At 57.8% G+C, this 24890-nt stretch overlaps 1 protein-coding gene across 10 annotated transcripts in view; it reads right to left on the bottom strand.

Annotated features, from left to right (window-relative positions):
• Positions 1–5652, bottom strand: part of MEF2D (myocyte enhancer factor 2D) — a 96044-nt gene extending 90392 nt beyond the window's left edge. For 6 of the 10 annotated variants that reach the window (XR_008508877.1, XR_008508879.1, XR_008508876.1 and 3 more), the window contains exon 1: positions 5082–5343. The gene's annotated coding sequence lies outside the window, so the exon portion shown is untranslated. Of the gene's footprint in view, positions 1–5081; positions 5366–5576 lie in introns of those variants that run through there. The other 4 variants (XM_054517550.1, XM_054517556.1, XM_054517555.1 and 1 more) reach the window with 4 other exon arrangements.
• Between the last annotated feature and the right edge of the window lie 19238 nt (positions 5653–24890).

Here is a 24890-nt window from a genome sequence, read left to right as displayed (position 1 = left end):
TGATCCCTTGGCAGCCCTGGGGTGGGCTCGGGTCAAGGACCCGGCCCTATAGGCAGGTATGGCTTCCCAAATCTCATTACTACTTTTTGGGGATGGGAAAAAAAAAAAGGTAAAAAAAAAATAATTTGGGAGCCATGGATTTGTCCTGCCTCCTTCCAAAAAAAAAAAAAAAAAAAAAAAAGGCTGATGCAACAGCAGTGCTGCAGTGGGAGGTCACCCTTCCCCACAGCCCCAAGCACCCAGCCAGGGGGGCTGCAGGGCTGGAAGCGGTTTGGGGTTTGTGCCGGACGTTTGCAGCAAGCTGTTTGAAGCTCTGGAAAGAGAAACCATTCCTCCTCCTCCTCCTCCTCCTCCTCTTCCTCCCTGCCCAGAAATAGGTCATTTAATTACCCCCTTTCCAAGCCCAAGCAGCACTGACTCAGGACAGGAGGTGGGAGCGCTTCCACCCTGCGCCAGCAGCAGCCCCAAAGCCACCGTGCTGGGCTTTGACCTTGAGCCATTGTGCCAGCAGCACTGGGCTGACAGGGCACAGCCAGCACAGATGGCAGGGGCTCAGCTCCCCACCTCTGCATTCCAGCTCCTGCTGGTCACTCACAGCCAGGAGGGTCAGGCTGGGGTGCTGCTCCAAGCACAGCCCCAGCAGGGCCATTGCTGCCTCCAGGAAAACCAAGGGCTGATGGCGATCTGGGAAACCCTACGTGCCCTGCTCAGCCCCTGGCTGCTTTGGGATGGCTGGGAAGGTCTGGTGCCTTCCTCACACTGATCTGGGACAAGGACAGCAAAGGCACAAGGGTGAGAGGCCACCGTGGTCTCAAGAGAGACGCCGGATCTGACCGAGCAGCACCGGTGGCATGGCCACCACGGTGGCTCCTGGGTGGTGGCTGGAGCCTGGCACATCCCAGCACAGGCACCATCCTGCCCTTCCAGCTCGTCCTCACCGGGCACCAGGACACTGTGGCAGCACAAGGGCTGCACCCCACGCCTGCTCTGCTGGGGACTGGAGGGGCACAGAGCCATTTAAAGTCCCACTGGGCAACCTGGCATTATCCAGCACTGGGAACAGGCCCCAGCAGCTGCTCCAGCATTCCAGCAGTCAGCCACAGCCAGGACATGTCACCATGAGCAGAGCTCACTGGGTGACACAGATCCCCACCACTATTGCATGCACCTCATGTCGTTGCCCCCTTCTCTATAGGGGAAGGTGCTCACCAGAGTTAGAAGCAGCCTGGGAATCATGGAGCAGCTGCTGTGTCCAGCCTTGTTGTGACCCACTAAAACCAGGCCAACTTGCCCCAAAATACTGTTCCCATGCAGCTCAGAGACCCAAGTCCCCCATCTTCTGCACCCTCATTTAAGAGAAAGCAAACCTAGACCTCACCCCCCCAAAATAAATCACTCCAAACTGGAGTATTTAGCAAACCTTTGCTCTCCACATGGGCACTTTTTTAGGATTTTTTTAAAGGATGTGGGCTCTTGTCTGTTTTGCAATCAGTGGGGAGCTACAGCAGGGAGACACTAAGAGTGGAGGGGAAAGGAAAAATTAAAGAAGAACCACAAGCAAAGCAAAGTGGAGTGCAAGATGCAAACCGACAGATCCGGGGAGGCAGAGCTGCTGGCAGGCAGACGGCGAGATCCATCTTGAAAGCAAAAGCAAACTGCTGCTCACACAGGCAGAGGGAAAAACCTAAAGGTCTTCAGCACTGCCTGAGCTCTGATCAAACAAAGTGATTAACAAATCTCAGCTTTTTATTGAAAGCTTTTCTAATTAGAGGAAAAAAAAAAAAAAGGAAAGGAAAAAAAAAACAAAACTAAAGCCCTGAGAGTGGTGAAGTCCCAGACAGTGCTGGGGGAGGTGAGGGGGTGATGCACCCCCCACAGTCCTGCTGGCACAAGGAGAGGGCAAGCACAGCCAAGGGCACCCAGTGCCACACGTTGCCTTCCTCCTCCTCCTCCCCTTCCTCCTCCTCACTCACTCTCTGCTCACCACGGCGGGCTCAGCAGCAGAGCTGAACCTTCCCGGGAGCAGGACTGTCATCTACAATAGAGTCACCTCTGAACCTGGCACGGCTCAGCCGCCAGGAACTGCCAAAATAGCGATAAAAATAAGAAAGAGCCCCTGGCCTGAGGAGTTCACCCTCGGAACAGATGGGACGGCGGCAGGGTGAGGCAGGGGGATATTTTTAGCTCTGCTTGCAGATGGGGAAGTCCGGGACAGCATCGACACGGCAGCCCCACCGCCGCCTGTGCAGCTCACCGTGCCTTGGGTCACCTCCATGTGCACTCCCGGGTATTAACAGGATTTAATGGGATGCTGCCTGCTCACTTCCTGAGCCTCAGGCACCACCTTCCAGGCCAGCTCACACCATCACAGCTCCACATGGCATCTCACCACCACTGCTGGGGCACCCAGTGGGGCAGTGGTGGTCCAGGGGAGCGGAGTGAATGTCAGCAGCCCGCACCCCGCTGCCTCTTTCGCCTTCACTCCCAAAAAGGCCACATCCCTGCAATCCATCACAGAGGAGATGCCACGCAGCACCCCATGGCGGGTTCCTCCCAGCACGCTCCAGGCGATGCCAACCTGACCCTGGCAAGCACTCTGGCTTGGGGAGAAAAAGAGGGAAAAGCAATTTCTGCCCCTCACCACAGAGGCTTTTTTAGCTTCAAATGACGTGCCCAGGGTGTTAGACGCAGAGCTCTCCACACCTAGCTGAAGCCCTCCTGCTCCTTCAGGATGTGCCAGGCAGCATCTCCCCCTACCCTCACACCCATCCTTCCCTCGTGAGCCAGGGCCTGCACCAGCAGTGACACCTCCCTGCCGGGCAGCTCCCGGCACACGGCAGCTGGGTCGCACTCCTGTACTTTTCGTCCGACACTTTGGGCTTTGTTCTCCCTCTCACAAAGCCGCCGTGAGGCTGCCCTGGCAGCACGAAGGGACCTTGAAGTGGATGCAGTTTATGACCATATTTAGGCTCCTTTATGTTGCCAGAGTCACAGTAAAGGGCTGCAGGCATTAAATGAGACTCAGACCCCACTTGTTTCACTTGGCAGCCTGGGAAAAATCCACCCCGGGTGACTCCAGCACCGTCCATGCCTCCGCCCTGCCCGCTCGGGGACAGCACAAAATAGCAACAGCCCTTTCCAGCTCAGCACTTCCCAAGAGGAGCCAGCAGCCCCATACCAGTGAGGAGGGGGGGGATTAAACACATTAACCACCTCCCCCGTTCCGAGAACACCACCAAAACACGGGGAAGCAAAGGGACGTGCCCAAGGTCACCTATTGCCAAAGCCAGCACTTCCCAAGGTGCCAAGAGCCCCCCAGCAGGACTGAGCACACACAGGGACGCGACCACTCAGCACGAGGAGCCCCCCCGAGCCGGTTTGTGCTGCGGGAGAGCCTGGGCAGGAGTGGAAACCCCCGAGCCACCTGACACGGGAGCTGATGTCCCTTCAACATGAGCTCGTTAAATCCCTGCTGTGGCAGAGGCACCAGCGAAACCCGAGCAGTGGCCCCCGCTGCTGCTGCTGCTGCTGCTGCTGCTGCGGGGACACCGGCCACCTGCTCGAAGCCAGCACAAGTGCAGATGCCTCAGCTCGACAACTGCAGGGGCTGAAGGGCAAGGTGGGAGTGGAAAGGAGGATCCATGAGGCCCATCCACAGGTCTGTGACCTTCAGGAGCCCGTTCCAGTGATCCTGAGGGCAAGGCGAGCAGCTTGCTTTGGAGCTCCAAAGAAACAGGGGCAGCTCAGCGCTCCCACGCCAGGGCCACCTGCACTGAATCAGCTCAGGGAAGGAAAGAACATAATGAGAATAATCCTTACCTACAACCCAAAACCTGCACCCCTGGCCTGATGAGCGTCCCTGTCACACCGAGGCCGGCACAGCCCCTTCTCCATCAGCAGCAGGACTTCAGGTTGGCTGTCCTGGGACAGTGGTTGGAGAACATCCACCTTGGCAAAGCAACACCAGCCCAAAAACCCATACAGAGCCACGCACTGTGGGAGAAGGGGCTTTGGAGGGACAGGATCAGGCCTTCCCGGGGTGGGGGCAGGCAGAGGCGCCGAGCTGAAGTGCCAGAGGAATTTGCAGCAGCACAGGTGTCCCTGTCCCTGCCCAGACCCCTGCCCACAGCAAAGAGGGAGTCACTAGCCAAAACCGCGTGGCAGCTCCGACACTTGTGGAGGATTAGGAGGAGGGGACAGCCCAGCTGGTGGCCGTGCAGAGCTGGGGGTACCATGGGGTACCGCGGTGCAGGGGTAAGAGCAGCGTGTGTGGCACAACTGACTGTACTGCTCTTGTGCGTGAGGAGAGAAAAGGCAAATAAATAAAAGAATAAAAACCAACGACAAAGCCGAAGGGGTTTGGGAGCTGCAGGGAAGGGATAAGCTGCGGTCCAACGGGCGTCACAGATGCCGAAGAGCCGCAGATGCCGGGCGCTCTGTCAGCGCATCCCCGCTCAGCATCGCCGGTCCCTCCGGCCAAGGAAGCGCTCGGCACCGCGGGGAGGCCGCGGCAGCAGTGACGCGGTTCGGCCCCACACGACACCGTGCTCCGGCCGCTGTGGGATGGAGCCGAGGCGCTGAGCCCCCCCCGGACAAACAATCCCAGCTGTCGGCTCCGGAGCCGGCGCACGGCCAAGGCATGGACGCTCCAGGATTCGATTTACCCAAAATCTGCTCTTGCCAATCAAACCGCAGCCCCCAGCGGCACCCGGAGCCGAGCCGGCGGGTCCCCCATGTCATCACCCCGTGTCCTGCCAGGAAGGGCACCCCGCAACGCCCGAAATCCGCCGGGCCCTGCTTCTCCCTGCGTCCCGCCAGGCCGCAGCGGGTCCCGCTCGGGGTGGGCGCAGTGTCGCGGTGGGTTCGTGCTCTGTCACCACGGGGGTCCCACGGGGACATTGCCCAGCGCCCCGCAGCGGGGTGGGCACCCCCAGTGCTGCCCCCACCGCACCGGCAGCACCCAGCGGGACCATCCCCGTGTGCCGCACCCGGCACCCGCATCCCCCCGCGTCCCGCATCCCCTCGGTGTCCCGCACCCCCTCCGCGTCCCGCGTACCCTCCGCGTCCCGCGCCGCCCTCACCTGTCCCCGCAGCGCCCAGGCCGAGCCGCCACCTCTTCCCCTTCCTCCCGCTCCCTCCTTCACCTCTGCACCATTTTGGTGACGGTTTGTTTTGAAGCCGAGGGGGGAGGAGGAGGGAGGAGGGGGGCGCGGGGGAAGGATGTGCCGCTGCCGCCGCCGCCGCCGCCGCCGCCGCCGCCGCCGCTGCTCCCGCCCCCGCCCATCCCCGCGCCTCGGGGCGGCTCCGTGCGGCTCCGGGGGTCGGCGGGGGGGGGGGGGTCCCTCCGCTCCGCTCCCCCCACCCCAAACAGCGCCGGGCGGAGCGGGGCTCCGCGCCCCCCCAAGGCCGCCCGGGGAAGGAAGGGGGGGGGGGGTGCCGTTCTCGGAAGTAAGCGCCAGAAATCGCGAAACGTGAAAAGAAATCCAAAATAATTAAAAATAACAATTAGAAGGAGGAGGGGGGGGGCGGAAAAAAAAAGCCGACGGCGAAGAAGCGCGAGAGCGGGAGGGACCCACCTGAGCGGGGCGCGGACCGGCCGCTGCCGGGGCTGCGGCGGAGCCGGCGGGGAGCGACCATGGCCGGGCCCGGCCCAGCGTCAGGGGCGGCGGCGGCGGCGCGGGCGGCCAATGGCCGCGGCGGGGGGGAGCGAGCGGGGCCGGGGGGGACGGGGTGGGACCGGAGCCAAGGGGGGCTGAGCCGGGCACGGGGAACCGAGGCCTAGCGGGGCCGGGCCGGGGCCGAGCCAGGCCCGAATGGTTCGCTGAGCCGGGCACGGGGAATGGCAGCCGGCGGCGGGGTGTGCTGGGCCCGGAGCTCCCCTCGGCCGCCCTCAGGGGCTGGCCCGGTCCCACTCGTGTTCCCCGGGCTGGGCAGGAGTGTCCGGCCGAGCCCCGAGGCCACAGCGGCTGCCCGGGGTGATGGGGGCATGGTGGGCTCTGCCCGGCTCCCATGGGGGGTCGGGCTCAGAACAGCAGGTCAGTGAGGTCCAGGTGTCCCTAAAGCTACACCGGTGCCATCAGCTGCCCCTGAAGGTGCCAGCTGTGCTGCCAGCATGCTGGATACAGCACTCAGATGCAGTGGAACGTCCCAGTTGTGTGTCCAGCACTGAGCCCTCATGGGTACGATGCTGTCCGGTGTGCCCGGACACGGCCCAGGGCTGCTCCTGCCTCTGGTATCCTCGCTGCACTGGGCTTCTCCCAGCCTTCACCCCTTCTCCCAGCCTTCACCCCTTCTCCCAGCCCTCCTCACCCGGCCCTTCCTGCAGTGACAGAGCACATGGCACCGGCACTGTGCTCCTCGGCAGCCCAGACCCTGCTCCAAGCCGGGGCTCTTCATCCCCAGCTCCTAAAGTAGCTGCAAGCCAGATAAACCACTCTGTGCTACCCGTAAAAAATCCAAAAGGACGAACAGAGACTCCCCCCTCTGTGCTAGGACAGTTTGGGGCTGTGAATTTGGGCAGGAATCTGGTTTTTAGGGGGTTGGGTAACTAGTTCTATTCCTGTCTCGCCACCATGTCCAGTGCTGCTTATCCACAGCCTCAGAGCAAGGTCGGTGGTGGGCACAATCATCCTTGGGGCTGGGGGGATGCAGACCACCCAGCTACAGCCCAGGTCTGCACTGGTGGGAGCTGGTGATCCCACTGGATGAGCTCTCCCGCCGCTGGGAATGCTGGAGCAGTGCCATATGGCAGGGCTGGGGGTCAGCGTGGGGCACAGGCTGTCCTTTCCCAGGCATGGCGGGCCTGGGCAGGCTCCCACGTGCCACACGAAGCAGTAAAAATAAAAATCAGGCTGGTGTGGGACTGCTTCTGGCAGAAAAAGACGGGTGCCAGGGGTCAGAGCCTCCACAGTAGATGTTTCATGGGTTCCCCTGACGGGCAGAATGCAGCCCACCTTCCATACTGGTGACACGGAGCCAGCACGAGTCTGGTGCAGCTCCAGTGCTCCATAAAAACACTGAGCAATGGCTCTGTCACGTACAAAGCCACTGTCCCAGCTCGAGGGGGCAGTGACAGGGATGGGCCAGCCCTGTTGGGTCACATTCAGCTGGAGCACTGAGAATACGAGTGCTCCCAGTGTCACAGGGGAGCTGCCAGGCACGGGGACAGAGTCACTGTGTTTTCACCCAGATGGTGCCCAGAGCCATTAATGCAGCAGCACGTGGTCCCCGTGCACTGGCCTCCACAACACAGGGCACTGCACAAGCCCAAAACACCCAATTTCCTCCCCAAAGGCCTGGGCTGACCTGGGATGGGGCTGGGCTGTGCTCCCATCACAGCTGTTGGTCAGGGCCAGCTCTGCCCTGAGCCCCATCCCAGGCCAGGAGGGCAGGGAGAAGTTCCCCGATGCCAGTGACTCAGCTGAGGGGGGTGTTTTGCAACACGCTGGGTGTGGGAGGCTCCTGGTGTGTGGAAAGTAGGTGGCAAATTATCCAAATGATCCAAGGTGTGTGGTGAGCTCAGGGCCTGGTGGGCACAGAGCAGCATTGGGGTGATGGACCCACACCCCGAGCTGGGGCAGGGGGTCCCACTCCAGGGCTTTCAGCGGGTGCTGGTGACTCTGGGATCAGCTTCCCCTGGGTCTGGTGCCTTCCTCACACTGATCTGGGACAAGGACAGCAAAGGCACAAGGGCGAGAGGCCACCGTGGTCTCAAGAGAGAGGCCGGATCTGACCGAGCAGCACTGGTGGCATGGCCACCCCTCTGACTCAGTGACACAGTTTCCTGCTGGCTCCTTCCCCCATCCCAATATGTATTTCCAGTGGACTTTTCAATGTGTTTGGCTTTTTGGGGCTGTTTGTTGTCAGTTAGTTATTTTATTATATTTATTGTTAGAAATAAGGCTATTTTTAGGATGCTGTTGGTTTAGATAGAGATGGGATTAGTCATCTCACCAAGAGCTGTTTGCAGTCTCTCCTCAAGGATTCTCTGGGGTTTGTTTTCCAATCAACTGAGATCATGTATCCAAAGATATAAAAAATAAAAATAGTCAGAATAACATGCAGCAGCCGCGCTCTGGTGCCTCTCTGTGAGTTACAGGATGAAAATGAGGGAAGGATCCAACCCAGGATATTTATGAGACAAAGACAAGAACATTACTATGAACCTCAAAGTATTTTGGAAAGTCAGTTTGAGCTGCTTTTTTTTTTTTTTCTGCCTTTTTTTTTTCTTTTTTTTTTTTTTGTCTCTTGGGAACCAAATGCTGAGTAACTCCCTTCCCACACCAGGCTGCTGCTTTGTACAGCTGGTGCGCAGCCTCTTGACAGTGGAAACTGCTTTCCCTTGCCCTATGCCAGCAGGAAGGAGGCAGGACTCCTGGGTCCTCCAAGATATGCAGCCACCTACACCCTCAGGCTATTAAAACAAAAACAAAACAAAACAAAAAAAATGCACCCAAAAACCTAAAGTGGGAAAGATATTTGTTCCTCTCCTGCACAGAGCTCAGGGAGGGGAGTGGGGTGAGGGCTGGGGGCAAAGCCAAGAGGCCCAGAGCAGAGTCTTGTACTGCAGAGCAGCATCTCTAGCCTCTTTGCCACGACTTTTTGTCTCTTTCTGTGTTCCTCCCTCTGAACCAAGCGGGAGCAGAGTTCCATGCAAGTTTTGGGGAGACCAGTGTAGCTCCTAAAGATTGGGGTTGGATGCAGGGAGGAATCACAGTTTGTGGCTCATCTCATCCCTCCCTGGAGTGGAAGGGCTGCTCCAGCTTGTCCCTGGCAGTGCTGGGGCCGTGGGTATGCAGAGCTGGAAGCTCTGGAAGAGCTTTGAAAGCTCTGGAAGAGGGAGGGCGATGGGGGTCCTGCCTTGCCATATCGGCTGGACCCTGGCCCGGGATGGGGGGGATGCCCTTGGGGTGATGCCCCCACAACCCATCTCAGGATGGGGAGAGGAGCAGAGCCGGGCATGGAGGGGCACTCATGGGGTCATTGCCAGCTCCTGAGCCGGGGGACAGCCCCAGTGACCACCAGGGTCTCTGCCACCCCCATTCCTCGCCCACCCATGACCGGGGTCATTCCCATCTCCCCACCCCGAGCCGAGGCACAGCTCGGTGACCACCAGGGTCTCTGCCAGCCCCATTCCTTGGGCACCCATGACCGGGGTCATTCCCATCTCCCAAACCCAGGGACAGCCCCGGTGACCACCAGGGTCCCTGCCAGCCCCATTCCTGCAGCACCCGTGACTGGGGTCATTCCCAGCTCCCCACCCCGAGCCGAGGGACAGCTCGGTGACCACCAGGGTCCTTGCCAGCCCCGTCCCTGGCCCACCCGTCCCCTCCTGCCTGAGCTGGGCTGGCACGCCCAGGGCACAGCACGGCACGGTCGCTGCGTGCCCGAGCCGCGCGGGGACAAGAGTGGCACACGTGTGGTGACAATGCGGGGGGGGGGGACGGGACAGCGGGCAGGGAGGAAGCGACGCCTTCACGTGGCCCCTGGGGGGGCTTGGGCAAGGCAGGAGGATTATTGCCCTGGCAGCTGGCCCTGCTCCCAGCCTGTGCCGGGCAGGGGGTGCGCGGGGTGGCACGGACTGCCAGCGCTGCTCCGGGGCGATGCTCCGGGCTGCGTGCGGGGTCCCTCCTGCCCCGGCCGTGCACCCCCCGCCCCTGCAAGCGCTGCCTTCCTCCCTGCCCCCCCTTTTCCTCTCCAAGTCTAAATTCTCCCACAGCGTCCATTGACGTCCTGCCTGCGTCACCGTCTCCAGCACAACCAGACAGCACGTGGGAGAGGCAGGTTAAAGCGGCAGGGCCCTGGGAGGGCTCCAGCTGCGCACCCCCAGCAGCGGGGCCGCCTGGGGAGGGGCTCCCCCCGAGCCCCCCACCCAAACGGGACCCGCTCCCGGAGCCGCCGGGCGGTGCTTCCTGGGCAAAGCAGCGCGGGCTGGGGCAAGATGAGGCTTTGGATCACCTCTCGCAAAGCTTACACGGCCGGCACCGTGAACATTTTGCATCCTCCCTGCCGTGCTCCAAGCCCACCCCAAATGGGGACGGGCAGCTCTGTTGGCCGGGGAAGGCGGCTTGCATTGGCTCCCAAAGCCAGAGCCAGACTCACAGTGGGTTTTTTCCCGATGCCGGGCCCCCAGCCAGTCCCTGTGCCTCCACATCTGGGCTTTGCCTCTGCCCGAGTTACGGGGCGGCTCCTGGGGGCTGGGAGCAGCCTCTGCCCGCAGGGGAAGAGCCGCAGCTCTGCCCGGCCGTGGGATGCAGCGAGTTTTGCAAGGACTCAGCTGCGGGGTGCGGTGACTTTCCCAAGGGCTCAGGTACCTGCCCTGAAGCCCACTCATCATTTCTGCTCCGGGACATTGCCTGGCAGCCGCAGCGCTGCAGGACGTCCCCTTGGCGGTGTCGGGGTGGGCAGGAGGACGCGCTGCCACCCCTGAGCACAGCCCCGCTTCCTCGCTGTGTCCACGCTGCGACACCGGGGGCTATTTTTGTCCCTTCCCTTCTATTTCTTGTGCCGGAGCCGTGTGCGGTTGGAGAAGGCTGTGGTGTTTGCTTTGTGATTGCTTCCTTCCCGCCCATAACCTTTTGCCTTAAAACGGGATTCGCCCTGATCCTGGACCCAAGGCCAGAAAGCCTGGGCAGCGTGCCATGGGCGCTGGCACTGCAAGGCTCTTGGGGGACAGAGATTCCTGGCTCTGACCCTGGGTTTTGATGCAAAGCTGAGAGCAAACACGCTCTGCCCTTCAGCTCCCCGCGGAGCAGCCCTGAATCTCCTCCCCTCGAGCATCCCCAGCCTCCAGCAGCTCCGGCAGTGCCACGGGCTGTGGAATGCTCAGCTCAGACAGATGGGTGAGTGGGAGCCATCGTGGTGAGCCCTCAAACAGGAGCCACCGCGAGAGAGGGGGAAAATTAAAATAACTCGTGTTGCAGAAAGGCACCCTGAGTGAGGGCCACCCCTTGCAGGCAACAGGCAGAGCATCCCCAGGCCAGCAGCACACTCACTGGGGACCATCCTCATCCTCCCTGGCACACACTCAGGGCACCAAGCCAAGGGGACACTTAGCAGTCCTGAGCTGGGCTGCCTTGGCTGCTGGGTGTGGAGAACACCTGATAAATTCAAGGAGGTGGGGCAGGACCCCACTGCCTTGGCCTGGCCACTGGTCAGGATTGTTTATCAACAACCCCAACACACTCATCCACTGCTAATGGTGATCCTTCACCCTGCTGCAGGGTGTGGGATCTGCTCACCAGGGCTGGCACTGTGGGGTAACCACCAGGGCCAAACCCTGCTGGGAAATGTCCTAAAGAGAAGGACATGGGGATGCTGGGGAATGAGAAGCTCGATGTGACCTGGAAATACAAACTGGCAGCCAACACAAGCAATGCTGTCCCACCTGTGTGGGGCTCATCCCACAGCACCCAAAGGGGGGGATTCTGCTCCTCTGCTGGGCTCTGGTGAGACCCCACCTGCAGAGCTGCCTCCAGCTCTGGGGGCCCCAGCACAGGAAGGACATGGAGCTGCTGGAGCGAGTCCAGAGGATGAGATATTAGAAGGAAATTCTTCTCTGTGGAGGTTGATGAGGCCCTGGCACAGGTTACCCAGAGAAGCTGTGGCTGCCCAGCATGGAGGGGCTTGGAGCAACCTGGGATAGTGGGAAGTGTCCCTGCCCATGGCAGAGGGGTCAAACGAGATGAGCTTTAAGGACCCTTCCAGACCTGTAATTCTGTGATTCTGCAGGCAGCAAACCCAGCTGGGGTTTAGCTCAGCCCAAGCTGGCAGCAGCTTTGCTGGGCTGTGTTGGACCTTCCCAGCTGGGACAGCAGCAGCTCCTGGGGCACAGCAGGCACAGCAGAACCCCCATCTCTGCTGCTGGGGGTTTATCAGCTAGGTCAGTGTCTTTTAGCACCCCGGAGGCTTAAGCCCAGCACAATGCTTATCAGCTAATGGAGACTTTGAAGCACCTTGCGATTTTAAATTCACTCAATGTCTCCTTTTTCTTCCCAGCATAAAAACTGCAGCCCCATTCTGGTGCAGGCAGCCAGCGGGTAGAGCTCCAGAAGCTCCCCAAGCAAGTGTATCTCCTCTGTGTGTAGGAGTAGCTGCTGACTGGGAGCAGCACAATTTCCAAGAACTCCCAAAAGTTACAAGCCTTCACATCTTGCTGAATCAGTGCGAGATCCAGAGCAGCTCCACGCTCAGCAGCTCAGAGAAAGCAAAGCTCCGGGTCTCTGCAGCCACAGCCTCGGTGCTGAACACGAGTATCTCATCCCCTCCTCCTCCAGATGCTCTCTGTGATTCCTGCACGCACACCTGGCCCTAATGAAAGGGCCCGGTGCCTCCCCATTGCCCAGCCAGTTCAACCTGCACAAACTGAGCCCATCGCACACAAAAAGCCTCTCCTGGGTGAGTTCTTATCTCCAGTGAGTCAGGGCAGCCTCTGTGGCTGCTGCGGGTCCGACCCCTCCTTGGCATGGATGGACCTGCCTGGGGCTCTGCACATGGAAGGGAAGGGAGCTTGGATCCCCCCTGGCTGGATCCTCCTGGCTGGATCCCTCCTGGCTGGATCCCTCCTGGCTGGATCCCTCCTGGCCCCGGGGCTGTGCACAGGGAAGGGAAGAGAGGCTGGATCCCTCCTGGCCCTGGGGCTCTGCACAGCACAGGGAAGGGAGCCTGGATCCCTCTTGGCTGCATCCTCCTGGCTGGATCTCCCCTGGCTGGATCCCTCCTGGCCCCGGGGCTCTGCACAGCACAGGGAAAGGAGGTTGGATCCCTCCTGGCTGGATCTCCCCTGGCTGGATCCTCCTGGCCCTGGGGCTCTGCACAACACAGGGAAAGGAGGTTGGATCCCTCCTGGCTGGATCCTCCTGGCCCCAGGGCTGTGCACATGGAAGGGAAGGGAGGCTGGATCCCTCCTGGCTGGATCCCTCCTGGCTGGATCCCTCCTGTCCCCGGGGCCCTGCAGAGCCCAGGGAAGGGATCCTGGATCCCTCCTGGGCACCGTGACCCTCGCTGAGGCTGCGGCCAGGCTGCCCTCGCTGCTGCTCACTTGATCCCGTCTCCTCCCCGCCTAATCCCGCTCCCCTCCCGGTATCCTCTGCTCCACTTTAATGCCAGAGTTGGCCGGCAGCCACTCGGCTCCGAGGACGAGGACGCCTTTTTTCCTGGTTATGCAACGCACGGCTGAGCTGTTTGCCTTTCTCCGGGAGGAGTTTTGGGAGGCTGGGCTGGCTCCCCTGTCCGGGCAATGGGCAGGTCCTGGGATGCCCGCATGGGGATGGAGGAACTGCACGCTGGTTCCCCTCCTCTCTCTGCCCCCGGGGCTGTTGTCCCGTTCCTAATGCATTCCCCTTCTCCTTCTCCCAGGTATCCCCCAGGGTTCAGCCCTGCTCCCTTTCCACATGGCCTCTCCATGCTGCAAGAAGAGCTTTCCTCAAGCTCACGGTGTGCCTGGCCCAGCATCCCAGTGAATCCTGCCCCAGCATCCTGGTAAACCCTGCCAAAGCATCCCAATGAGTATTGCCATAGATCCCAGTGAATCCTGCATCCCAGTGAGCCCTGCCACAGATCCCAGTGAATCCTGACACAGATCCCAGTGAATCCTGACACAGATCCCAGAGAATCCTGCATCCCAGTGAGCCTTGCCACAGCATCCCAGTGAACCCTGCAGCAGCATCCTAGTAAACCCTGCCATGGCATCCTGGCTACCCCTGGCACACCATCCTGGCTAATTCTGCCATCCCAGTTGGCCCCTGCCAGCTCCCAGCTGGGATCCTCACCCACCCTCAGTGTGGCAGTGCCATTCCAAAGTGTGGCAGTGCCATTTCACAGTGTGGCAGTGCCATTTCACAGAGTGGCAGTGCCATTTCAGTGTGGCAGTGCCATGTCACAGTGTGGCAGTGCCATTTCACAGAGTGGCAGTGCCATTTCACACTGCAGTGCCATTTCACAGTGTGGCAGTGCCATTTCACACTGCAGTGCCATTTCAGTGTGGCAGTGCCATTTCACAGAGTGGCAGTGCCATTTCACACTGCAGTGCCATTTCACAGAGTGGCAGTACCATTTCACACTGCAGTGCCATTTCAGTGTGGCAGTGCCATTTCAGTGTGGCAGTGCCATTCCACAGAGTGGCAGTGCCATTTCAGTGTGGCAGTGCCATGTCACAGTGTGGCAGTGCCATTTCACACTGCAGTGCCATTCCACAGAGTGGCAGTGCCATTTCACAGAGTGGCAGTGCCATTTCAGTGTGGCAGTGCCATGTCACAGAGTGGCAGTGCCATTTCAGTGTGGCAGTGCCATTTCACAGTGTGGCAGTGCCATTTCAGTGTGGCAGTGCCATGTCACAGAGTGGCAGTGCCATTTCAGTGTGGCAGTGCCATTTCAGTGTGGCAGTGCCATGTCACAGAGTGGCAGTGCCATTTCAGTGTGGCAGTGCCATTTCACAGTGTGGCAGTGCCATTTCACAGAGTGGCAGTGCCATTTCAGTGTGGCAGTGCCATGTCACAGAGTGGCAGTACCATGTCACACTGCAGTGCCATTTCACAGTGTGGCAGTGCCATGTCACAGTGTGGCAGTGCCATTTCAGTGTGGCAGTGCCATTTTAGAGTGTGGCAGTGCCATGTCACAGTGCAGTGCCATTCCACAGAGTGGCAGTGCCATGTCACACTGCAGTGCCGTGGTGCTGCTGGCACTGAGTCTCCTCTTGATTCTCCACAGGATTCAGAGCACTGTGACCCCCTCCCAGGACCACGAGGCACAGCCCCAAATTCAGCACCCCCAGGGCAGGGCCTCCCCTCACTGCCCTTCCCTGGAGCCAAGGCTCCAGCAGCCCCCTCCAAGCCAAGGCTTTATCTGCTCCACCACAGCCCCACTCCAGTGCTGGGAGCTTTGGAGATAAGCAAGAGCTCAGGAGAGTGCAGATTTAAGGCTCCAGCTGTCACTTCCAGGGATGCTGTTCCTGGGCTGCCACTCACAATGGCATTTGCACCACGTGCTGGGTGGGAGCAGCCCAATTTCCAAGAACCAGCTGTGCCAGCAGCTTATTTTGGGGTAGATTTAGGGTGCCCAGGATGGGCAAGATGCTTCCAGCCATGGGTGTAGGTGCCAGGCCTTCCTTGCTGCAGCTGCTGTGCCCTTCCAAAACCCAGCATGGCATAAAAAACTGCCAAAAAACTTCTTCCAGGGAATGAACCATCCCCAAATCTGGCTGCTTTGGAAGGAATTATCCCAGCCACCATCCAGCAGCCTCCCTGCAGCCCTCAGGAACCCACTGAGCGTGGGCTGGGGGGAAGTTTGGGACACTGAGGACACTTTCTTCCCTGCTCTCCCCTTCAATTATTCTGCCACATATAATAGATATTGGGGCTATTTTTAGGCCTTGCTTGTTTAATTATTGAGAAAGGTTTTGAAGGATCTCTTGAAGGCAAGGAAACAAGGCCCTGGAGCACTCACTGGATTTCCCTTCCTGAAGCTTGGGGCAGAGAGCAGGGATGGAGCAGCTGCAGCTCCCCCTGGGCACAGGAGCCTGAGAGCAGCTCCAGCCTGGAGGGATGGAGGCAGGGATGGATGGAAAAATGGATGCAGGGATGGATGGATGGATGGATGGATGGATGGATGGATGGATGGATGGATGGATGGATGGATGGATGGATGGATGGATGGGTGCAGGGATGGATGCAGGGATGGAGGCAGGGATGGATGCAGGGATGGATGCAGGGATGGAGGCAGGGATGGATGCAGGGATGGATGCAGGGGTGGATGCAGGGATGGATGCAGGGATGGATGCAGGGATGGATGCAGGGATGGAGACAGGGATGGAGGCAGGGATGGGTGCAGGGATGGATGCAGGGATGGAGGCAGGGATGGGTGCAGGGATGGATGCAGGGATGGGTGCAGGGGTGGATGCAGGGATGGATGCAGGGATGGATGCAGGGATGGAGGCAGGGATGGAGGCAGGGATGGAGGCAGGGATGGATGCAGGGATGGAGGCAGGGATGGATGCAGGGATGGATGCAGGGATGGAGGCAGGGATGGGTGCAGGGATGGATGCAGGGATGGGTGCAGGGGTGGATGCAGGGATGGATGCAGGGATGGATGCAGGGATGGAGGCAGGGATGGATGGATGCAGGGATGGAGGCAGGGATGGATGCAGGGATGGATGGATGCAGGGATGGAGGCAGGGATGGATGCAGGGATGGATGCAGGGATGGAGGCAGGGGTGGATGCAGGGGTGGATGCAGGGATAGAGGCAGGGATGGATGCAGGGATGGATGCAGGGATGGAGGCAGGGATGGAGGCAGGGGTGGATGCAGGGGTGGATGCAGGGATGGATGGATGCAGGGATGGAGGCAGGGATGGATGCAGGGATGGATGCAGGGATGGAGGCAGGGGTGGATGCAGGGGTGGATGCAGGGATAGAGGCAGGGATGGATGCAGGGATGGAGGCAGGGATGGATGCAGGGATGGATGGATGCAGGGATGGATGCAGGGATGGATGCAAGGGTGGATGCAGGGATGGATGGATGCAGGGATGGATGCAAGGGTGGATGCAGGGATGGATGGATGCAGGGATGGATGCAGGGATGGATGCAGGGGTGGATGCAGGGATGGAGGCAGGGATGGAGGCAGGGATGGAGGCAGGGATGGATGCAGGGATGGATGCAGGGATGGATGCAGGGATGGAGGCAGGGATGGAGGCAGGGATGGATGCAGGGATGGAGGCAGCAGGTCTGGGCTTTGGAACCACTGGGTGATCATGAGGAGAGAGGCTCCAGAGCTGAAACAAGGGACAAACCCTGCTCCCAAAGCAACACCTGTCTGGCACAAGGGGCTGTGTCAGAGCTGGGAAATGCTGGGTCCCAGCTCACAAAATCCAGTGCAATCCCAGCACCAGCTTCCATTAGGAATGAATGTGGCCCAGAACTCACCATTTTTATTTTTAACTGAACGGACACTTTTCTTGCTGAAAAATGACCTTATTCTCAGCTTGCCAAGCAGAATTTGCAATGGCAGGATTTTTTATTTTTTTTAAACCAGTTCCTTTCGTGTTTCCACTTACAAAAAGCCAGAGAATGGCCTTTATTTGAGATTAAAGGGGTTTGGTCAACTTGAAATCCGCTGAGATTTCAGCAAAATGGTATATAATGAAGCAAGAGCCAAATCCTCAACTGGTGTCCTTTGCCCTGGCTTCAGCAGCTTCAGCTTTCCAATACCTCTTTGTACCTGTCAGCAACCTGGCCCAGGACTTCAAGGGAAACATTGATTTACCTCAGCTGCCAGGCTTAGCCAGCTGGGATTAACTTCCCCCAGCTGGGGATATCCAGGGTATCTGTGATGTGTCCAGGCTTCCTAAGGAATAAATCTGTGTATAGAAAGTGTTTGATCTGTTCATCCTCCCCCCTCTCAATCCTATCAGGTACAAAGGTAAAGATATTAATTTTAATGGTGCAGATACAGAGGTGCTACATGTTGCACAAAAATTATTCTCCTCCAGGACAGACCCTGGGGTAAATCTGCATCCCAGACATCAGGATGGAGTGGCAGGACACCAGGAATGGCCCAGCAGAAGTGGTTCAAACCCCCCAAAGCCACCTCTGCTACATCCCTCACCTGCATCTGTCCCCTGGGGTGGTCACCAAGCGATGCCACCGTGCCAGGACGCTCCAAGGACTGCCCTGAAGGAATTGCTGCCCTCAGAGGGGATGGGATGGAGGCAGCTCTGGGCTGGGGACCTCGTGGCAGAGCCAGGCTGCTCTGGCAGCACAGGCAAGGGGGGCAAGTTGTCAGCCCCTGCTCCTTAACACCCTGACAAGCTTATAACTATTTCATTTGTTACACTGCGAACCTTTTGAAATTAATGAGCAGAAGGTTGTCACGGTTGCCGTGGCGACGACACGTTGCTGGGGCAACGGCAGCGATGCAGAGCCCGAGGAGTGGAATCAGGGGTCAGGCTGACGATGGAGCCAGGATGTGTGGGGGCTGTGGGAAGAGGCAGCCAGCCCCAGCCCCCAGAGCAGCCCTGAGAGGTGGCAAAGGCGCCACTGCTTCCCTGGCACTGCCCGCAGCCCTGGGAGAGAGCTCCATGCCAGCCTGGCTCTCACTCAGGGCACAGCTCACAGAGCCCAGCCCGTGGGTCCAGCACTGCCCTCTGCAGCCTTCCCACCCCTCTGGCTCTCCCTGGGTCTCTGGTGCCTCCACCAGTGAACACAGAGCCCAGCCCATGGGTCCAGCACTGCCCTCTGCAAATTTCCCATCCCCTCTGGCTCTCTCTGGGTCTCTGGTGCCTCCACCAGTGAACACAGAGCCCAGCCCGTGGGTTCATCACTCCCTTCTCCAACTTTCCTACCCCTTCTGGCTCTCTCTGGGTCTCTCCCTCCACCGGTGAACACAGAGCCCAGCCCGTGGGTCCAGCACTCCCCTCTGCAACCTTCCCATCTCCTCTGGCTCTCCCTGGGTCTCTGGTCCTTCCCTCTGAACACAGAACCCAGCCCATGGGTCCAGCACTCCCTTCTCCAACTTTCCCTTCTCTGGCTCTCTCTGGGTCTCTGGTCCCTCCACCAGTGAACACAGAACCCTGCCCTTGGGTTCAGCACTCTCTTCTCCAACTTTTCCATCCTTCTGGCTTTCTCTGGGTCCCTCTCTCCATCAGTGAACACAGAGCCCAGCCCATGGGTCCAGCACTGCCCTCTGCAAATTTCCCATCCCCTCTGGCTCTCTCTGGGTCTCTGGTCCTTCCCTCTGAACACAGAGCCCAGCCCATGGGTCCAGCACTCCCTTCTCCAACTTTCCCATCTCCTCTGGCTCTCTCTGGGTCTCTGGGTCCCTCTCTCCACCAGTGAACACAGAGCCCAGCCCATGGGTTCAGAAGCCTGAAGGAGGCTCCATGATTCTATGAGTTTATGGCCTCCAGTCCCTGTCACTCCCTTCTCCAACTTTCCCACCCCTCTGGCTCTCTCTGGGTCTCTGGTCCTTCCCCTCACCACCCAAACCAAGGGTGGCTCAGGCAGAACGGACAAAAAGTATGGGATAAAAACGGCGCCTCCTGCATCACCTCTCCCAAAGGCACATCAGGACATGTCCCAGAGGGACACGAGGACGCCAAGGTGGTTTTCAGGTGGTTTGAAATCAAGTGCTTTGTTCTTTCCAGCAGGCAGGGATGGGATGGAGGCAGCTCATGGCACTGCTGCTGCCCCACCCCAGCATTTCTCCAGCTGTGTGAAATCCAGAGGTTTGCAGCCACAAAACTCTTTAAGAGCATTTATTTCCCCTCACACCAGCACCAAGTGAGAAAAGAGAGGGAAGGGAGGGGGCAACCAAACAGATGTGCAGGGAAACTCCCCAAAATTCAAGCAGGAAAATGACTTTGCAAGATCTCTGGGCACTGGGGCCTTGAGCTTCCCCAAGCAGAAGGATGGGTGGGACAAGGGGGAGCATTTTTAAACTAAAAGAGGTTGATTTAGGATTGATATAAGGGAGAAGTGTTTGACAGTGAGGGTGGTGCAGCTGCCCTGTCCCTGGAGGTGTCCAAGGCCAGGTTGGACAGGGCTGGGAGCAGCCTGGGACAGTGAATGAGAGGAGCTTTAAGGGCCTTCCAAGGCAAAACCATTCCATGATTCTGTGAGTTTGTGGCCCCCAGTCCCTGCCACTGCCCAGGAGCAGCTCAGGAGCCCCACAGACCCAGTTCTGCAGAGCTGCCCTGAGCACGGGGCATCCACACCTGTGGGAGAGCTTTTACAGCAACTTCTGAGAGGAGTTCGAGAAGATTTACCCCTGAAAGAATTTTCTACCAAGGTTGTTGACATAGAAACCAAGAAAGGAAGAAGGATAAATAAGAGAAACCTGCAACTGTGAGCCCTTTGTTTGTCTTTCCTGACCAATGAGCGAATGTAAACTTCAGAGTTTTGTAAGAATTTATAAAAAGAATTTCTAAAATTTATTCCCATTTCATTTAAGAGAATAAAACCGGGTTTGAAGCCTTCTGAAAATGGAGAGTGTTGCTCTGTGACCATCTCAACAAGGACAACACATCCAGGGAGCTCCTGCAATGGGGATCCAGCAGGGAGAGGGGGCTCAGGGACCAGCCTGGGCAGGCACAGCCCTGATGGGAGTGGGTGGGAGGAGGCTCTGAACCCCCTGGAATGGGGCAGAGCAATGGGAGAAGCCTGAAGGAGGCTCTGAACCCCCTGGAATGGGGCAGAGAATGGGGAGAAGCCTGAAGGAGGCTCTGAACCCCTCTAGAATGGGGCAGAGCAATGGAGAGAAGCCTGAAGGAGGCTCTGAACCCCCCTAGAATGGGGCAGAGCAATGGGAGAAGCCTGAAGGAGGCTCTGAACCTTCTGGAATGGGGCAGAGCAATGGGAGAAGCCTGAAGGAGGCTCTGAACCCCCCTGGAATGGGGCAGAGCAATGGGGAGAAGCCTGAAGGAGGCTCTGAACCCCCTGGAATGGGGCAGAGCAATGGGGAGAAGCCTGAAGGAGGCTCTGAACCCCTCTAGAATGGGGCAGAGCAATGGGGAGAAGCCTGAAGGAGGCTCTGAACCCCTCTAGAATGGGGCAGAGCAATGGGAGAAGCCTGAAGGAGGCTCTGAACCTCCTTGGAATGGGGCAGAGCAATGGGAGAAGCCTGAAGGAGGCTCTGAACCCCCTGGAATGGGGCAGAGAATGGGGAGAAGCCTGAAGGAGGCTCTGAACCCCCTGGAATGGGGAACCCCCTGCATAACATATTTGTAATATATGTAATACAAAATACATATTTGTAATCCATTTACTGCTACTTATTTAATGCAAAACTCCTACTGTGGTGAGGTTTGATATGCTATACAGTATATTTTAATGTGGTACATATATTTTTGTGTACACGAGATTTATATGTATATGTAGATCTCTATCTATAGATATATAGATCTATATAGATAAATATAGATAAATATAGATAAATATAGATAAATATAGTTATATATAGAGATATATAGATATATATAGATATATATAGATATATAGAAATATATAGATATATATAGATATATATAGAGATATATAGAGATATATAGAGATATATAGAGATATATAGATATATAGAGAGATATATAGATATACACACATTAAAAACCTCCCCAAAACCAGCTCAAACCCCTCTTCTTATGCAGATTTTGAAGGCAGCTTGGTGCTGGGCTGCTGGCAAAGAGGGGTGGGCACTGACCCTTCACCCTGTGGGTCTCCTGCTGTATTCCCCAGGCTGATTCTTTGTGCTGAGCTTTCCACCAGCACACGTGAGCAGCGCTGTGCCACAGCTCTTCCAGCTCTGCTGCCTGTCAGGGAAATGTCTAAATATTTCTATTTTCCCCAAATACATTTTTTTTTTTGCATCAGAATTGGAAAGGGGGAAAAAAATTTTTTTTTAAAAGCCATGAAAACACTGAAATCCACAATAGGGCTTGAACAAAAGCAGTGTCTGAGCATTGGGAGGAGGATACACCTATGGACCCCAGGGATGGATCCATCTGCCTCTGGGGCTTTGCTGGGCTCTGGTGCTCTGTAAATCCCCTTCTCCATGCTGTGACGGAGCAGGAGAAGCACATGGGGTCCCAGGGGACAGCTGGCTGTGCTATCTCCCGGGGATATCCACAGCAGCCAAGGAGCAGGGACCAAAGTGGAGCCTGGCTCTGCCTGTGTCCCAGATAACGCTGTCAGGCCACAGAAAGCAGGCTCAGCAGAGGCCAAGGGGTGAAGGAGATACGGCAGAGCCACCCTCCTGCTGGGAAAAGCAGGGCTGGGATGCCCAGGAGGGATGAGTGTCCATGGGAGCTGCCCTGGATGGCCCCGGCGCTGCTCTCTGTCACTCACCAGCGGCTGTGGAGAAAAGCACTCAACTAAACATGGAAAGAAATCGTTAAAAGGAGAATTTTAAAATGTGGAAACCCTCCATGACCTCCACAGGTGCTCGGTTTAAGCTGGGGTTGTTTCCCACTGCCCTTGGCTGCTGCTGAGGTCCCTCAGTGCCTCTCCAGCCACCCCTCAGCAGTGCTGCCACATTTCCTGGGGGGCTGCTGAGCAAGACAGACCCTGCTTCCCTTTCCAAGAGGGTCATTTCCAGAGGCCAAACTGTGCCCTGGCAGCCAAACCACACCTTCCCCTTCGCCCAGGACCAGAGTCAGCATCATGTGCCTCAGTGATGCCGCTCTGCAGGGAGGGAAGAAAGGAGAATGGCAAAGAAGGGAAAAGGAGCCTGACCTCACTGAACCCTGCCACTTCAAGCCAGGGCCAGCCTCAGAGAGGAAAGGACCAGCAGAATCCGCTCCAGCAGCCGTCAAGGCCAATTAGAGAGCAAATGAAGCCATTCCCAAAGGATCCAGCACTCCCCAGCTGCAGCTGCTGCTGACCCAGGGTGCAACCTTGGGCTGCAGCTGACCATGGTCACCCCTCTCAGCCCAAAACCCGGGTAAAGCTCCCTGCTGTGGCCACCCCAGGCTCAGGCAGGGGCTCCTGGGTGCCCCAGGGCACATCCCAGGGGCTGCCAGCCCACGCTCATCCCTGGTCACGCTCCCACCCTGCAGCTTCCTCTGTCCTGAACTCAAAGTCACTCGTGCAGAAAGGCTCTGCTGGCTCTCAACTTTGCTGGGCACGAGGGACTAATCCTGTTTTACAGATTAAGGAAGGATCCTGCCACGTGCTGGGCTGGAAACAGCGCCCAGCTCCCTTCCCTGCTCCGACCCACGGCCATCCCAGCTGCCAGCACTTGCTTTGCTCTGCTTTACCCTGGTTTATTCTGTTTGTTAGCTCTGATCCCCAGATTTTGGCCCTCCTGGGGCAGGGCTCAGTTTCTCCTCACTGCCCCTTCCCCAGCCCCAGGCATGTGCTGCACACCCACCTCTGCTCCTTAATCCTCCTCATCCTCATTCCTGCCTCTGCCGCGGGGAGCCCTTATCTAAGGGCCCTTATCTAAGTCAGGGGCAGAGAAAACTCAGCATCTCCCACCCCAATCTCTTTCACAGTCTATTTTCTTCCTGCTCAGAGTTGATTTCCCTCACCTAATTGCCCAGAAAGCTCTTTTCCCTTCCTCTAATCAGTCTGGAGCAGACTTTCTCTAGATAATTGTGCTGAGACCTGATCACCCTTCTCATCTCCATCTCTCCAATACTCCCATTTCTTCACTAAACTCATCTGCTGGAGCTGCATTCCTTGGTCTAATTATTTCTGGGCTCCGTTGAGTTACTTAATTGCTCATTCGTCTGGCACCCGGATCTGGAAACTCCCAGAGCATCTGAGACAGGGCACAGGGCTGAGTTATCCTGCTCTCACTGCCTTCCCAGTGGGTAAAATCGCTCCAGGTGTGTGACAGTGTGAGCACAGAGCAAAACCTGCTGGAAAAAAAAATTAAAAATAAAATTTTTAAATTTTTTTTTTTTTGAATTGACTTGCTCAGGTTGCCCAGAGCAGCTGTGGCTGCCCCATCCCGGGAGGGTTCCAGGCCAGGTTGGGATAATGGGATCCACTGGGATAGTGGAAGGTGTCCCTGCCCATAGCAGGGCCATTGGAAGTAAATGAGCTCGAAGGTCCCTTCCAAGCCAAAGCACCCCGTGATTCTGAGATTCTGTGGAATGCAGAACTCTCTGCTTCCCTTGGTGGGAGCAGCAGCTGCCTGGTGATGCTGCAGTGCAGCCCACAAGCCACCACCACCAACAAACCCATCTTTAGGCCAGGTGTAATTCACTGAGGCCAAACTAAAATACACCAATCTCATCCCGTGGCCCTTGGAGGCTCCAGCTGGGACCATTTTCCCTCTTTCCACCCTTTCCCTGCACCACACTCTGAGCTGTTGGGGTTGTTTGGACTGGCCCCACTTCCCCATTCCCATTATCACTCCTTTTTCCCAGGCTAATTGATGCACTGTTTTGTTTTCTTATCAAATTGCTCTCGGCCTCTGATGCTCCTTTAATCAATGCCCAGCCCTATCAGTTCCAGGGACTGCTGGGAGCCCTCCTCTCGCAGCCACCTCTGTGTCTAATCGCCTGGGGACTTTACCTAATTGGTGGAAAACCTGATTTCTTTCTCTAATCGCTCCGAGGCCCTGATTCACTTATCTAATTGCTCCAAAGCCCAGGCCTTGCACACCTCTCCCATCCCGGCTGGTTCCCTCCCCTGCAGCTCTCCTGACTCCCTAATCCCTCCGTTTTTAATCTCTTTAAATAATCCAGCCAAGATTGGGCACCCTGGCTCTGCTCCCCTGACCCAGTGCCTCCAGTCCCGTCTCTCCCTGCCCAGAGCTGATTTTCCTCACCTAAATTGCCCAGAAAGCTCTGAGACTTCCCAGCCCTTTTCCCCACCTTCCGCCCACCCTACCAAGCTCGGAGCCACCATGGAGGGGCTTCTTTGGCAAGGGCGAAGGGTGTCCCCAGCAGTCAGGGTGTGGTGGCACTCTGGTGACAAAGGCCCCCAGGTCACCCCCCCGCCACCCCTGCCCTGCAGGAATGTCCCCTTTCTGCTGGGACAGGGTGCACCAGCCCAACCAGTTCCCCCTCTGCTGCACCCACTGGGCTGGGCACAGGGAGGGACAGCCTGGGACAGGGGGAATGTCAGCCCTGAGCCCGGTGCTGGCAGGGAGGGGGCTCAGGATGCTGCTCCCCCGGTGGCTCCTGCAGGGACAGAGCTGTCCCCGAGCCCTCTCCTCCCTCCCTCCCTCCCTCCCTCCCTCCCTGTGAGTCACGTCCGCTGATTCAGGAGAGAGAAACTGAGAGGGGAAAACATCCAGCAGTGCCAGCCTGGAAGGAAACCAAGGCTGAGGACAGGGTGGCAAAGAGCAGAGGGGAGATTTATCCTATTTTCCCTGAACTTTCATGGAGAGTGAGTCCCATCCCCGGGTGCTCACAGACATCACTCGCCAAACCCTGGAATTTTGGGAGTGCC

Source organism: Molothrus ater, chromosome 29 (genome assembly GCF_012460135.2).
Source record: "Molothrus ater isolate BHLD 08-10-18 breed brown headed cowbird chromosome 29, BPBGC_Mater_1.1, whole genome shotgun sequence".
NCBI lineage: Eukaryota > Metazoa > Chordata > Aves > Passeriformes > Icteridae > Molothrus > Molothrus ater.
This window is presented reverse-complemented; position numbering and strand designations above follow the sequence as displayed.